The sequence below is a fragment of the Phocoena phocoena genome, chromosome 21 (genome assembly GCF_963924675.1).
Source record: "Phocoena phocoena chromosome 21, mPhoPho1.1, whole genome shotgun sequence".
NCBI classification, from domain to species: Eukaryota; Metazoa; Chordata; class Mammalia; order Artiodactyla; family Phocoenidae; genus Phocoena; species Phocoena phocoena.
In genome coordinates, this window is record NC_089239.1 from 28,647,149 (window position 1) to 28,660,846 (window position 13,698).

The window sequence follows — 13,698 nt, forward strand, 5'->3', positions numbered from 1 at the left end:
TCCAAAAATCATTGTCATCATTTTATATTTCCACCATCATTATGAGAGAGTTCTAGTTCCTACACATCCTTGCCAAGACTTGGTCTGGACAGTCTTTTTCTTTTCTTTCTTCTTTAGTTATTCCAACAGTTGGTTAGTGATTTCTCATTGTGGCTCCATTTGCATTTACCTAAAATGACAAATAAGTTGAGTATCTTTCAAGTACTAAATTGCTATCTGGATATCCTCTTTGGTGAAGTGTCTGTTCCAATTTCTTCCCATTTATATATAGGGCTATTTTCTTATTACTGAGTTTAGATCATTATTTGCATATTCTGGATACAAAGTCTTTTATCAGCTGTCTGATTTGCAAATATTTTCTCCAAGTCCTTGACTTGTCTTTTCATTTCCAAAAAGAGTCTTATTAAGAAGAGATGTTTTCATTTTGATAAACTCCAATTTATCAATTTATTCTTTTATAGATAATTCTTTTGGTATTGTACCTATAAGATCTTTGCCTAACCTATAGTCATAAAGGTTATTTTTCCTATATTTTTCTTCTAGAGGTTTCATAGATTAGTTATGCCATATTTTGAATTAATATTTGTATACGGGACGAGATACAGAGTAAAGTTTGTTGGCTTGCTTGTTTTTGCCTCTGATTCTTAAAAAAACGATCTTCTTTTCCACCGAATTGCTACTGCACTTTGTTTAAAAGTCAATTGGCCGTACACACGTAGGTGTTAACCTGGAATCACTATTTTGTTCAATGATGTATATGTTTATCTTAATGCTAGCACCATATATATATTGTATTATAATATAAACTATATTATAATATGTATAATATATTATACATATATAATGTTGTATTAGATTTGTTGGAAGTGTGTTAAAACTTTTTGCGTCTATTTTATGAGACATATTGTTCTGTATTTTTCTTGTAATATCTTTGGTTTTTATATCAGAGTAATTCTGGCATCATAGAATAAACTGTGAATTTCCCCTTCTTTTTCAGTTTTCTGGAAGATTTTCGTATAGCATTGACATTATTTCTTCATTAAATATTTTATAGAATTAACCAGTGAAGACATCTGGATATACAGATATTTCAGGGGAAGATTTTCAGCAATAAATTCCCTTTCTCTGATAGTTGTAGAGTGACTCAGCCTGTCTTGTGTGAGCCTTGATAGTTTGTGTCCTTAAGGAAACTTTTCCACTTCATCTATGTTGCTGTATCTATCATCTTGAAGCTGTCTGTGATACTCCCTTATTACTCTCTTAATAGCTTATTATCATTTTAATATGTTTTATTGTAAATATTCACTTTTCTGTTCATAACTTTGTATTCTTTGTCAAAAAAGTATTTAATCTTATAGAAATACATATTCTGGAAGTGTTCCTGTTATTAACCTGCATCATCTTAGAGGTGGCTGCTCTTCTCAAATGTACTTTGCTGCTTTAAGGATATGTGCAGGACCACCCTTCCCCAACTGGCGCACCATCAAGTCTCTTTCCACCAGAAGACAACTGGTAACGAAGACGGGGTCAGCAGGTGATATTTTTGGAGGATATGTGGCTATAGTGACTAAGTTTTCTGAGCACAAATCCATGCATTTTCTAGAGTGTCAACTCTAAAATGCTGTCACTACCACTGACCAGAATTCCTTCCATCACGAACACCGGATGTGATTTAGATACTATTGACCGTGTGCACTAAACAAGTACTTGCATTAAGAATTTGCATAAGAGAAGAGGAGGAGCTATCAGACATATAACCACCACCATCGGCTACTGTTTACCTGTTCCTGATACCTTGTACAACAACAGTAAGGTGGAACAAAGAATACAGCGTGAAAATAAAATATATGAAATACAAAGAACAAGAGATGAATGACTAATCATTCAATGGGACTTCTAGGTCTTCTGTTACGATTTTCTGCTGTGCTAATACCTGAGCTTTTAGCTCCTTTCTATTTCTTTCAAAATATATTATTGAAGATTGTTACTTAATTTAAAAGGCCCTTTAATGTTTTTCTAATTTCATAGATTATCTGTCCATACCATGCTCTTTGAACAATCTCTCCACCTCCGCACTCACACACACAATATAATGGACCTCTTTTACCACTAATCCTCAGGGAAAGATAACTCAAAATTGTCCATAACCGTTTAATACAACCCCAAATGTGTTTTGGGTACATTTTTACCCAATTGAATACTTAATCATCCACGTCATACTGGCTAACCTGGTATATTACCATTTATTACTCCATATTGAAAAGTTCCTCTATCTATAGAAACATATACCTAATGGTCTTCCAGGATTCTTTCACTGCAAAATTTTCAGAGACATTAAGAAAATCTGTTATCCATAACATTCCTTTTCAAATCTCTGTATGTGTCAGGTTTTATTTTACTTATCCAAAAACTGATGACTATGAAAGGTACAGGATTTAATATGTCACACCAATTTCACTCTCATACAAAATTCCTTATATCCACATGACACTAAGAAAACCCTCATAGACCAGGTGAGGAATTTTCATGGAGTAAATTAAAGAATCAGTATTTTGAAGACGGGGCCAGGTCCCAAGTGGCATCTACCTGTGATATACCCATGTATTCACAATACTCAGGAAAAATGGGACCTTGTTTTTGATATAAAAGTACCAAGATTATGAATGGTCATAGGGGTGGGTAATTAGAAAGTTTGGGAGAAATGCTCAAGGACTGAAGTCAGGGCAAGTTTTAATTCCTCAGCAGAACTGGATTCTTGAGTACTGGAGACACAAGAACTGATGCCATTATAACAGAGCCTCATGAACGGAGGCAGTGTAGCTTAGTGGTTAACAACAGACTCTTGGGCCACATAGATCGAAACTGAAATTCTCACCCCTCTTCTTCATGTCCTCGGGAGAAATTTTTTTAATCTCTCTAATTACAAGGTCCCCAATCTATGTAATAATAGAACTTACCTAATATTCTTACAATAATAAATAAATAAGGACTAATGAAAAAAGTTAGTACAAAACTTGACAGAGGACAAAAATGTTAGTGCCACAGACTGAATATTTGTGTTTCCCCAAAATGTATACGTTGAAACCTAATCCTTAACACACTGCTATTAGGAGGTGAGGCCTTTGGGAGGTGAACAGATCATGAGGGGTAGGGCTATGGTGAATGGGATTAGTGCCCTTACAAAAGGCACCCCACAGAACTTCCGTGTCTCTTCTGCCAGGTAAGGACATAGAGAGAAGACAATGTTTATGAAAAGGAAGTGGGTTCTCATCAGATACAGATGTGCCAGCACCTTGATCCTGGACGCCCCAGTCCCCAGAACTGTGAGCAATGATTTCTGTTGTTTATAAGCCATCCAGTCTCTGGAACTTAGTGACAGCAGCCCAAGAGAGTTGGCCTGTATTATCTTAGCCTGGTTTAGAAACAGGGCCACTGAGAGGTTAAGCACAGCCTAGTTTCCACCCCAAGTAAACAGCAGATTCTGCACTCAAGCCAGGCTCCCTCACTCCAAGATCTCAAGAAGTATTCCCACTCTCCTACTGTCTTATTCCATCTCCTCTTTTGTGGATGCCTATCACTTGTTACTAGGCATACTGTTGCAGTGGACGTCCCAACATAAGTACTTAAGGTATATACATGCCTGCACAGTCCATAGAGACGATGTGAACCTATGTCTGTGCCTGGAAACCCACAGCATCCTTCCACCTTGACGACGCGTAGCACAACAACCAGAGATGTGCAGTCACACGAGAAAATGTAACGTTACAGAGGGCAAAGGCGGAAAAGGACAAGGTGAGTGGAACGACTCAACCCTTACAGACTGAGAGAGTTAAAGAGACAAGAGAAAAGACATCTAGCAAGGATGCTCACAAGCATTCAAGACAGCCTACCTAAAACGAGGAAATGAGACAATAAACAAAGTTGGAACTGGCTGAAAAGTGACTTGGTGAGAGACTGTTGTTTTCACAATAATCAGTCCTATAAACTAGACTTTTTAGTATTGAAGTATAGAATAAAAATTACAGGTGTACAGCTTGCGTTATTATCTCAAAATCGATACACCTAGGCTAAGAAATAGCCACAATTCAGAATAGAATTATATGTATATATGTATACATATACATACATGTATATAGATATATGTCATTACCTGCATCTATCACTTGGATTTCAAATGTTATATCGATTTAGTGCTGATTAACTTGATTATAGTTATAAGGATATTTATTTACTTTCACCAGTAGGATAAGTTTTTCTGAAAATTATTTTTAAAATAAAAAAATTCAGGATATCATACTAAGAAAATGAAAAGCCCAAATACTTCTTGGATTCAAACGAATAAAATCATAACCCAAATCCTACCTGGTAACATTTCAGATGGTTTATGACTATTTTCCACAATGATATACCAAGTGAATCTCATATTTATAGTAGATTCCAGTGAAAATCACCCTTCATTAAACAAAAAGGTCAGCAAGGAAAAGATCGTATCTTTTTAGACCAGGAGAGAAAATGCATTTACAAACAACAAGGTGTTTTTTGTTTGTTTACATATTTGTTCTGCCCCTGTGACGATCGATGTATGTGTCAACTTGGTTAGACTGTGGTGCCCAGATACTTGGTCAGACACCGGTGGAGATGCTGCTGTGAAGGCATTTTGTCAGGCGTGATTAACATTTAAATCGGTAGACCTTGAGAGTACACGCTACCCTTTAAACTGTGGGTGAGCCTTAAGAGCAAAAGACCTTCAAAGAAACAGACTGAGCTCCTCCAAAGGAAGAAGAAATTCTGTCTCCATACTTGGGCTTTGACATCCACCTCTCCCTCTGCACCCAGCCTGCTGGCTGGCGCTGCAGAATGTGGACGGGCAAGCCCCTCCAATCACGGGAACCAACTCCTCAAAATAGAAACCTCTGTCTCTCGGATTTGCTATAACTGTATTTCCATCTATGATAATAACGATTGCATCACATCTTCTCTGCATGCAATTTATATGTAAGCTGAGTTTATTCATCATGACAGGTGAGGTCTTCCTGACCTTCACTCACCCTGCACTGCTAATGTAGGGTGATGGGAACCTTCTCTTCTTCCCTGTCATCAGGGCTCATGGTGACAGGGGATCCATCTCATTCAGTGCATCCACTTATTAAGGTTAATTGTGCACTGCCTTTTAAAGTATCTGCCCAGAAAAGACTCAGGTACTTTTGTTCATATTTCACTGGCCAAAATATGACATTATTTCACTTAATTTCCCAGAAGGTTGAGAGGTGCAATTCTATCATCTACCCAGAAGAAAGAGGAATGACTTTTTGTGAGCAATAGTAGTAAATAGCAGTGTGTGAACAGTTCCTTTATGGAAGATACACTCATCATGTCCCCAAGGGTCATCATCGCTCCCATCAGGCCAGTGTGTCAAGGTCACAGTCTGGGATCTGAACCAGTGCTCTGTTCTCATATGATATTCTACGGGTGCCGCTCTTGGTAGAGAGACGCCGAGCCAAAATGAAAAGAAACCTCCCTTGCACTCATACAACCCATAGTAACAGAACAGTAACGAGATCACCACAATAAACATCTCCCTTTTGGAACGGGGAGAGATGTAAGACTCACAAACATCACCAGTCCCTGGCAGTTCTAAAATACCACAGGGAGACACTGCTGGGGTGGAGAATGTTCTCTGGTTACACCAGATGCTTACCTTCAGGAGACCAGGGTCTGCCCTCGGGAGAGGCCTTACTTTTCCATGTTCATCCTTGGCCACATCTGCAGTAGATGACAGAGAAGAAGCTCTCCTGGGGTCCAAGCAGGTGGTCCAGGCTGCTTCCTGCCAATGGAACATGGGAAGACTCAGTTTTGCTTTGCAGACTAAAGAGTCACAAACATGTCTTGAGACTAAGATTTTGATATCTTTAGCAATAAAACTCTCTTAAGACAAATCTTATGTATTTGATGACCATCAATCTTTACTAAAGATCTTTTTTCTTCAACCAAAGACTCACTTCTTCCACTTTGTTTTTTTATGGAGGTGCCTCAGAATGTAAATACCACTGTATGTGAGTGGTTTCCCTAAAATGGACAGAAATTTCTTTCCCTGCCCTTATTTCAGAGAAAAACTGATATAAGTAAGAGAGATAAACCAGATGCAATTTTAGTAAAAGAAAACAAAGAAGCTAAATGCCGGCCAATTAACTCTGTGAACAATAAAACCAAACATCAATCCAACTTCAATCACAAGATTCATAAATTGTTGATTTCAGAGAAAGTATAACTAAATATGTTCAAGAGCATAAACTTTTATGATTTGAAAAGTAATTTGCTCTCACATTGTTTGAATTTAACTGATAACGACAAACAACTGTGACCATGTTGAAGTGACAAAAAATGTGTTTATTTGCAGAACTGCACAGGACGGAATATAACATTTTTGTGTGAAAATGGGTAAAAAATTATGAATCTATTGTCCTGTGAACGCAGATAACGTAACATCACTCCAATAGGGTCTGAGCTTTCAGGATTCCACTTTATGAAATTATACAATTAATGGAGCAAACATTCCATTATAATATTAGGAGAATAAGAAACTAATCTTTTCATGTCAATATTTTTCTCTTAGTAGAGAAGCTACTTACTTGGAAAAGGGAGATCAACGTGACATGATTGCCCCCCCAATTTTATTATTTTTGAATGCATTTCAAAAATATATTTTCCATTGGGATTTAAAGAGTAAGTACATATATGCCCATTTGTTTTCAATATTACTCAAATATTAAAGTGTGAAATTAAAGAAGACATTTCTTAGGTTTTACTTAATTGTGTATAACATTCAGGTGAAAAGCACATACGACAGTGCTTCAGAAACATAACTGTAAAGACGGAAACTTAATCCCTGTTTAGTTTAAAACTAAAAAGGTAATAAACACAGTGGAAAAATCTAAATGTTTGGCAAATAATCTTAATCAAGTATTGACTTAACTGTGAGTTATGCTAAAATATGAGCACTTTTAAAAAGTCCTCATGTTAAAAGTTTGTCTAGCAAAGCAAAGTAAGCTTTTATTAAATTAAACTTTTTATATGAGCTAATTGTAGACTCACATGCAGTTGTTAAAAATAATAAAAAGAGATTCCATTTACTCTGTATCCAACGGTAATATCTTGTACAACTATAGCCCAATATCATAAATAGGATATCGACATTGATGCCCTCGGGTGCAGACATTTCCATCACCACAAGGGTCCTCCATGTTGCCCTTTTAAAGCCACACTCCATTCCCTCCCACTTCCCCCTCACCCCCAGGAACCATTAATCTGCTCTCCATTTCTGCAATTCCTTCATTTCTAGACCTATGTAAGTGGGTTTATCCATCATGTAACAACCTGATACTGACTTTTTCACTCAACATAATTTCTGGAGATTCATACAAGCTGTTGCCAAGTAATGTTTTCATGGGATGGTTGGACCACAGACTGTTTAATCATTCACCTGTAGAAGGACATCTGGGTTGTTTCCAGTTAGGGCTATTCAGAAAGCTGCTGTAAACATTCACGAATTTTCTTGTTTCTTTTTCGTATGAACATAAGTTTTCATTTCTCTGGGATACACGCCCGTGAATGCAATGGCTGGATAATGTGGTAACTGCATATTCAGCTCTTTAAGAATCTGCCAGACTAGCTCCCAGAGCGGCTGCACGGTGTTGCGTTCCCACCAGGAATGCATGTGTGCTTTGGTTTCTCTGCCTCTTCGTCAGCATTTAAATGTTATCGCTATTTTTTTATTTTAGCCATTCTGAGAAGTGTGTGGTGATATCTCACTGAAGTTGTGCTTTGCATTGCCCAAATGGCTAATGTTGTTGAATATCATTCTCCGGGCTTATCTACAATTTTTATATCCTCTTCATTGAAATGTCTCTATGTATTTTGCCCAGTTTCTAATTGGATTAATTTCTTTTTAACTATTGAGTTTTGAGAGATATTTATATATTCTACAGACTGGTGCATTGCTGGATATATGGTTCGCAAATATTTTCTCCCAGTCTGTAGCTTGTCTTTTCATCCTCTTGACAGGGTCTTTTGCAAAGCAAAAGTTTTAAATTATGAGGAAGTCCAACTTACCTGTTTCTTTTTTCTTTTATGGATTGTTTATGCGGTGTCAAGTCCAAGAACTCTTTGCCTAGCCCTAGATCTTAAAGATTCTTTTCTCCTTTCTCCCTAAGAGTCTTACAGTATTAATTTAAGTCTGTGATCCATTTTAGGTTAGTATTTGTGTAAAGTGTGAAGTTCAGGTCCAGGTTTGTTTTTTGTTTTGTTTTTTGGCCCATGAATATGTAATTGCTCCAGCACTGTAGCCCTCAATTGAATTGTTTTAACCCTTTGGTCAAAAATCAGCTGGGCATATTTGTTCACATCTATTGCTGAGTTATCTATTCTGCTCTACTGATTTATATTAAACTCTTTTTAAGAATTAAAAAATATAGGAGCAATTATACTCCAATAAAGATGTTAAAAATATATATATATATATAGGCACTTCCCTGGTGGCCCAGTGGTTAAGAATCCGCCTGCCAATGCAGGGGACACAGGTTTGAGCACTGGTCTGGGAAAATCCCACATGCCGCGGAGCAACTAAGCCCATGCACCACAACTACTGAGCCTGCGCTCTAGAGCCCGGGAGCCACAACTACTGAAGCCCACATGCCTAGAGCCCGTACTCCGCAACAAAAGAAGACACTGCAATGAGAAGCCCGTGCACAGTAATGAAGAGTAGCCCCCGCTCGCTGCAACTAGAGAAAGCCTGCGCGCAGCAACGAAGACCCAAAGCAGCCAAAAAAGAAATAAATAAATAAAATAAATTTATAAAATGTATATATACATATCTCCTGAAGAAAAGTAGAGTATTTAGTAGTTAATTCCTTTTGGTAATTGTAAGACAGAACAAACTGCTCCCATACTCCATTTCCTCCCTCCTCTGCAGAGTCAGCCTCTATCGCACACAAGCGAGGCCATGTAAATGAGTCAGATCCATTATGTATGGAATGTGGATAGATTTTACATAAGCTCCTTACAGTCCTGGCTCCTAAAACCTCTTTGGTAATCCTACATGCTTTCACTTTCCCATCTATTGGGTTGGCCAAAAAGTGCATTCCATTTTAAGTAAAAATAGAAGACACAGTTTTCATTTTCACCAAGAGCTTTACCGAACAGCATATTTACTAACCGAACAAACTTTTTGGCCACCCCACTACCAGCTAAAAAAGGACTACTCAGTGACCATAAAGGAAAGTGGGGTCACAGAGACAAGGATCCTGAGCTCCTGAATGACTGAGTGGAGTAGATCCCTTCCCCCAGCTAAACTCCAGTACATGTGCAAAATAAACTTCCTCTGTGCTAAGTTATGGAGGTTGTTCATAAAAGCAGAAAATATCCTGATTTTCTTATCCCCTCTCCCTTAATGACCTGGGATTCTACTTCTCTATAAAGCATTGCCACATATTCCAAGAAATCGTAGCTTTTACCCAACATCAAATAAAAACAAGAAGTCACGGCCAGTGACATTCTGTTTGGCCTACCTCCCCCACAGACACCAACGGCAACCCGCTGAGTCCATTTTATCAAGGCAGGACACATTTTGGTTTCCGAGTGACAGAGAAACACCAACTGTATATGTGATATGAGTTAGTATGGGTCTTTCTATTCAACAAACAAGGAAGTCTGGTCTAATTCAAAACTGCCTTCTTCAGGCATTCCGAGGAGGGAGGGAAACAAATCAAAACGGGAACACAACATACTAAAATGTACAGGATGCTGCAAAAGCAGTTTTGAGAGAGAAGTTTATAGCTATAAATACCTATTGATACATTAAGAAAAATGAAAGATAAATAAACAACCTAACTTTATACCCCAAGGAACTAGAAAAGGAAGAAAAAATGAACCAAAAGTTGTTAGAGGGAGGAAATTACAAGGATCAAACATAAATAAATGAACCGAGACTAAAAAGAATAGGGAAAACAGTACAGCTACATACAAAAGAATGTAACTGGACCACTTTCTCACACTACATACAAAACTAAACTCAGAATGGATTAAAGACTTAAATTAAGACCTGAAACCATAAAACTCCTAAAAGAAAACACAGGCAGTATGCCCTTTTACATTGGTCTTAGCAATATTTTTTTTGGATATGTTTCCTCAGGCAAGGGAAACAAAAGCAAAAAATAAACAAATTGGACTACATCAAACTAAAATGCTTTTGCACAGCAAAGGAAACCATCAACAAAATGAAAAGGCTGCCTACTGAACGGGAGAAGATATTTTCAAACAATATATCTGATAAGGGGTTAATAACCAAAATATACAAAGAACTCACACTACGCAACACCAAAAGACAAGCAACCCAATTTAAAAAATGAGCAGATGACCTAATAGAGATTTTTCCAAAGAAAACATACACATGGCCAACAGACACATGAAAAAGAACTCAACATCACTAATCATCAGGGAAATGCAAATTAAAACCACAGTGAGATACTACCTCCCATCTGTTAGAATGGCTATTATCAAACAGACAAATAGCAAGTTTCGGCAAGGATGTGGAGAAAGGGGAACCCTCGTGCACTGTCGGTGGGAATGTAAATTGGTGCATCTACTGTGGAAAACAGTGTGGAAGTTGTTCAGAAAAATTTTTAAATAAATGGACTACGACGTGATTCAGCAATTTCACTTCTCGATATTTTTCCAAAGAAAACAAAAACACCAATTTGAAAAGATATATGCACCCCTATGTTCACTGCAGCATAATTTACCATAACCAAGATATGGAAGCAACCTCAGTGCCCATCAATAGATGAATGCATAAAGAAGTGTGGAAATATATACGGTGGAATGTTACTCAGCCATAAAGCAGAAGGGAATCTTGCCATCTGCAACGACACAGACAGACATAGAGGGTACGATGCTAAGTGAGATAAATCAGACGTACACTATGATTTCACTTATATGTGGACTCTTAAGAAACAAAACAAAACAAACAAACACAAGCAAAACCAACCATAAAAAAACAGAAAAAGAGTCATAGATATGGAGAACAAACTGGTAGTTTCCAGAGGGAAAGAAGGTAGGGGAGGATGAGTGAAATAGGTGAATGCGATCAAGAGATACAAACCAAATAATAATAATGATAATAAATAAATAAAATTAAAATAATGGAAAAGCTCAATGAAACTAAGAATTTTTTAAAAAGATAAAATTGACAAACATTTGTTAGCTAAATGAACCAAGATTAAAATAGAGAAGATTCTAATAAAAAAAATCAGGAATGTAACGGGGGCATTACAACTGATAAAGAAATACTAAGGATCATAAGAAAAGAGCATGAAAAATGTTATGTCAACAAATTAGATAATCTTGAAGAAATGGATAAATTCCTAGAAACATATAACCTACCAAGACTGAATCATAAAGAAACAGAACAGACCAATTATTAATAAGGAGATTGAATCAGTAATCAAAAACCTCCCAACAAAAAAACATCCAGGACCAGATGGCTTCACTGGTGAATTCCACTAAACATTTAAAAAAGAACTAATACCAGTCTTTCTGAAACTCTTCCTAAAAACAAAATAGAAGCAAATACTCCCAAACTAATTTTATGAGGCCAGTATTATCCTGACACCAAAACCCGACAAGGATGCTACAAAAAAGAAAATTATAGGCCAACACCCATGATGCACACAGAAGCAAAAATCCTCAACAAAATATAGCCAACCAAATATAACGGTACATTACAAGGATCATGCATCATGATCAGGTGGGATTAATTCCTGGGATGCAAGGATGGTTCAACATACACAGATCAAGAAATGTGATAAACCACATTAAAAAAATGAAAGGCAAAAATCACATGTTTCTCTCAATAGACACAGATAAAGCATTTGACAGAAAACAACATCCTTTCATGATAAAATCTCCCAGCAAACTGAGTATGTAAGGAGCATACCTCAGTATAGCAAAGGCCATGTATTACAAGCCCACCGCTAATATCATATATTCTATAGAGAAAATTTGAAAGCTTTTTCTCTAAGATCAGGAACAAGACAAGGATGCCCACTCCCACCACGTTTACTTAACATATTACTGGAAGTCCTAGCCAGAACAATAGGATAAAAATATTTCTTAATATTACAATTACCAAGTATTTCTTTCAGAGGTGAATTTGAAGGGATGGATTCCCTTTTCATTCTGCCTATACTTACAAAAATAAATGTTTTTGTTAAAGACAATAGACTATCTCAAATTAGACAACAGGAAACAGTTTCAAACTGGAAACATGAAATCCAGATCAGGGAGTATGACCGTTAAATTTGTAGCCAAGTTATGATTATTATATATAATTTTTCACATAGGAGGTTAATTTTATTAATAACACAAAAATAGCTTTTTGAAACTATATTAGGTTGTATCTAAGGAATGTATATAGTTCCACCATTAAATGTTAATTAAATGTCCTATTTTTTCTTCTCATATAAATCTGTACATTCTTTTTTTAAATATATTTTTAAATTAATTTTAATTTTTTTTTTTTTTTTTTTTGGCTACACCATGTGGCATGTGGGATCTTAGTTCCCCTACCAGGGATCAAATCCATGACCCCTGTGGTGGAAGCACGGAGTCTTAACCACTAGACTGCCAGGGAAGTCCCTAAACCTGTAAATTCTTAGCATTGCTTCATTTTTTAAGCTCTTTTGAGGTATAATTGACAAATAAAATGGCATTATATTTAAAGTCTAAATATGATGCTTTGATACATGTGTAAATTGTGAAAGGATCTCCTCCATTAGGTTAATTAACACATCCAGCACTTGACATATTTACCTTTTTTAAAATTTTTGCAAGGACGCAAATTATACTTTCTTAGCACATATCAAGTATACAATACAGTAGTATTACCAATTAAGGTCACGATGCTATTCTCTATCATTGCACCCTTTGTAATTCATCAGGATCCTTGTCTAAAGGCTTACACTCGTTTGATGTTCCTAGAACATAACTCCTTAAGGACAGAAATCAGAGATTTTACGGAATAACGTTAGCACAGTCCTAGCAGGAATGGTGTGTGTGTGTGTGTGCGTGTGCGTGCACGCAAATATATAAATATACACATATATAAAATTTAATTAAATGCCTGAATGAGTGGTTGGCACTCAGTTAATTTGGGATAAATGAGTAATGCAAGGCAGCCCCCAGGAGGCCAACAGAGAAATAATAGAGCATTTGGAGGGTTTATTTCCTACAAATAAAACATATTTGACATGAGACAAACCAGAACTATTGTCATGGGTTCAGGAAACACAAGAGGTCTAGGAATTTCAGTCTTCCATGTCCCAGACAGAAGAGAGAACTGGACTTTGCTGAAAAGCTGCAATGACTACTACAACAACAACAAAATGCAATGAAAATATTCTTCATAAAACATTTTGCTTTTCAAATTACATTTAGTGACCTAAGGTAGAAATTATATTTACATGTCTTTCTATCAGACAGCGTTTATCAAACTAGGGTCCTATATAATAATTTGAACATTTGTGTTTCGGTTTAAAATAAAACAGTTTAACCGTAGTTAGAGTTTATCCGGATGATTACCCTTAAGGACTGAATATTGTACCCCCTTCCCCAGATTCATATGTTAAATCCTTAATCCCCAGTGTG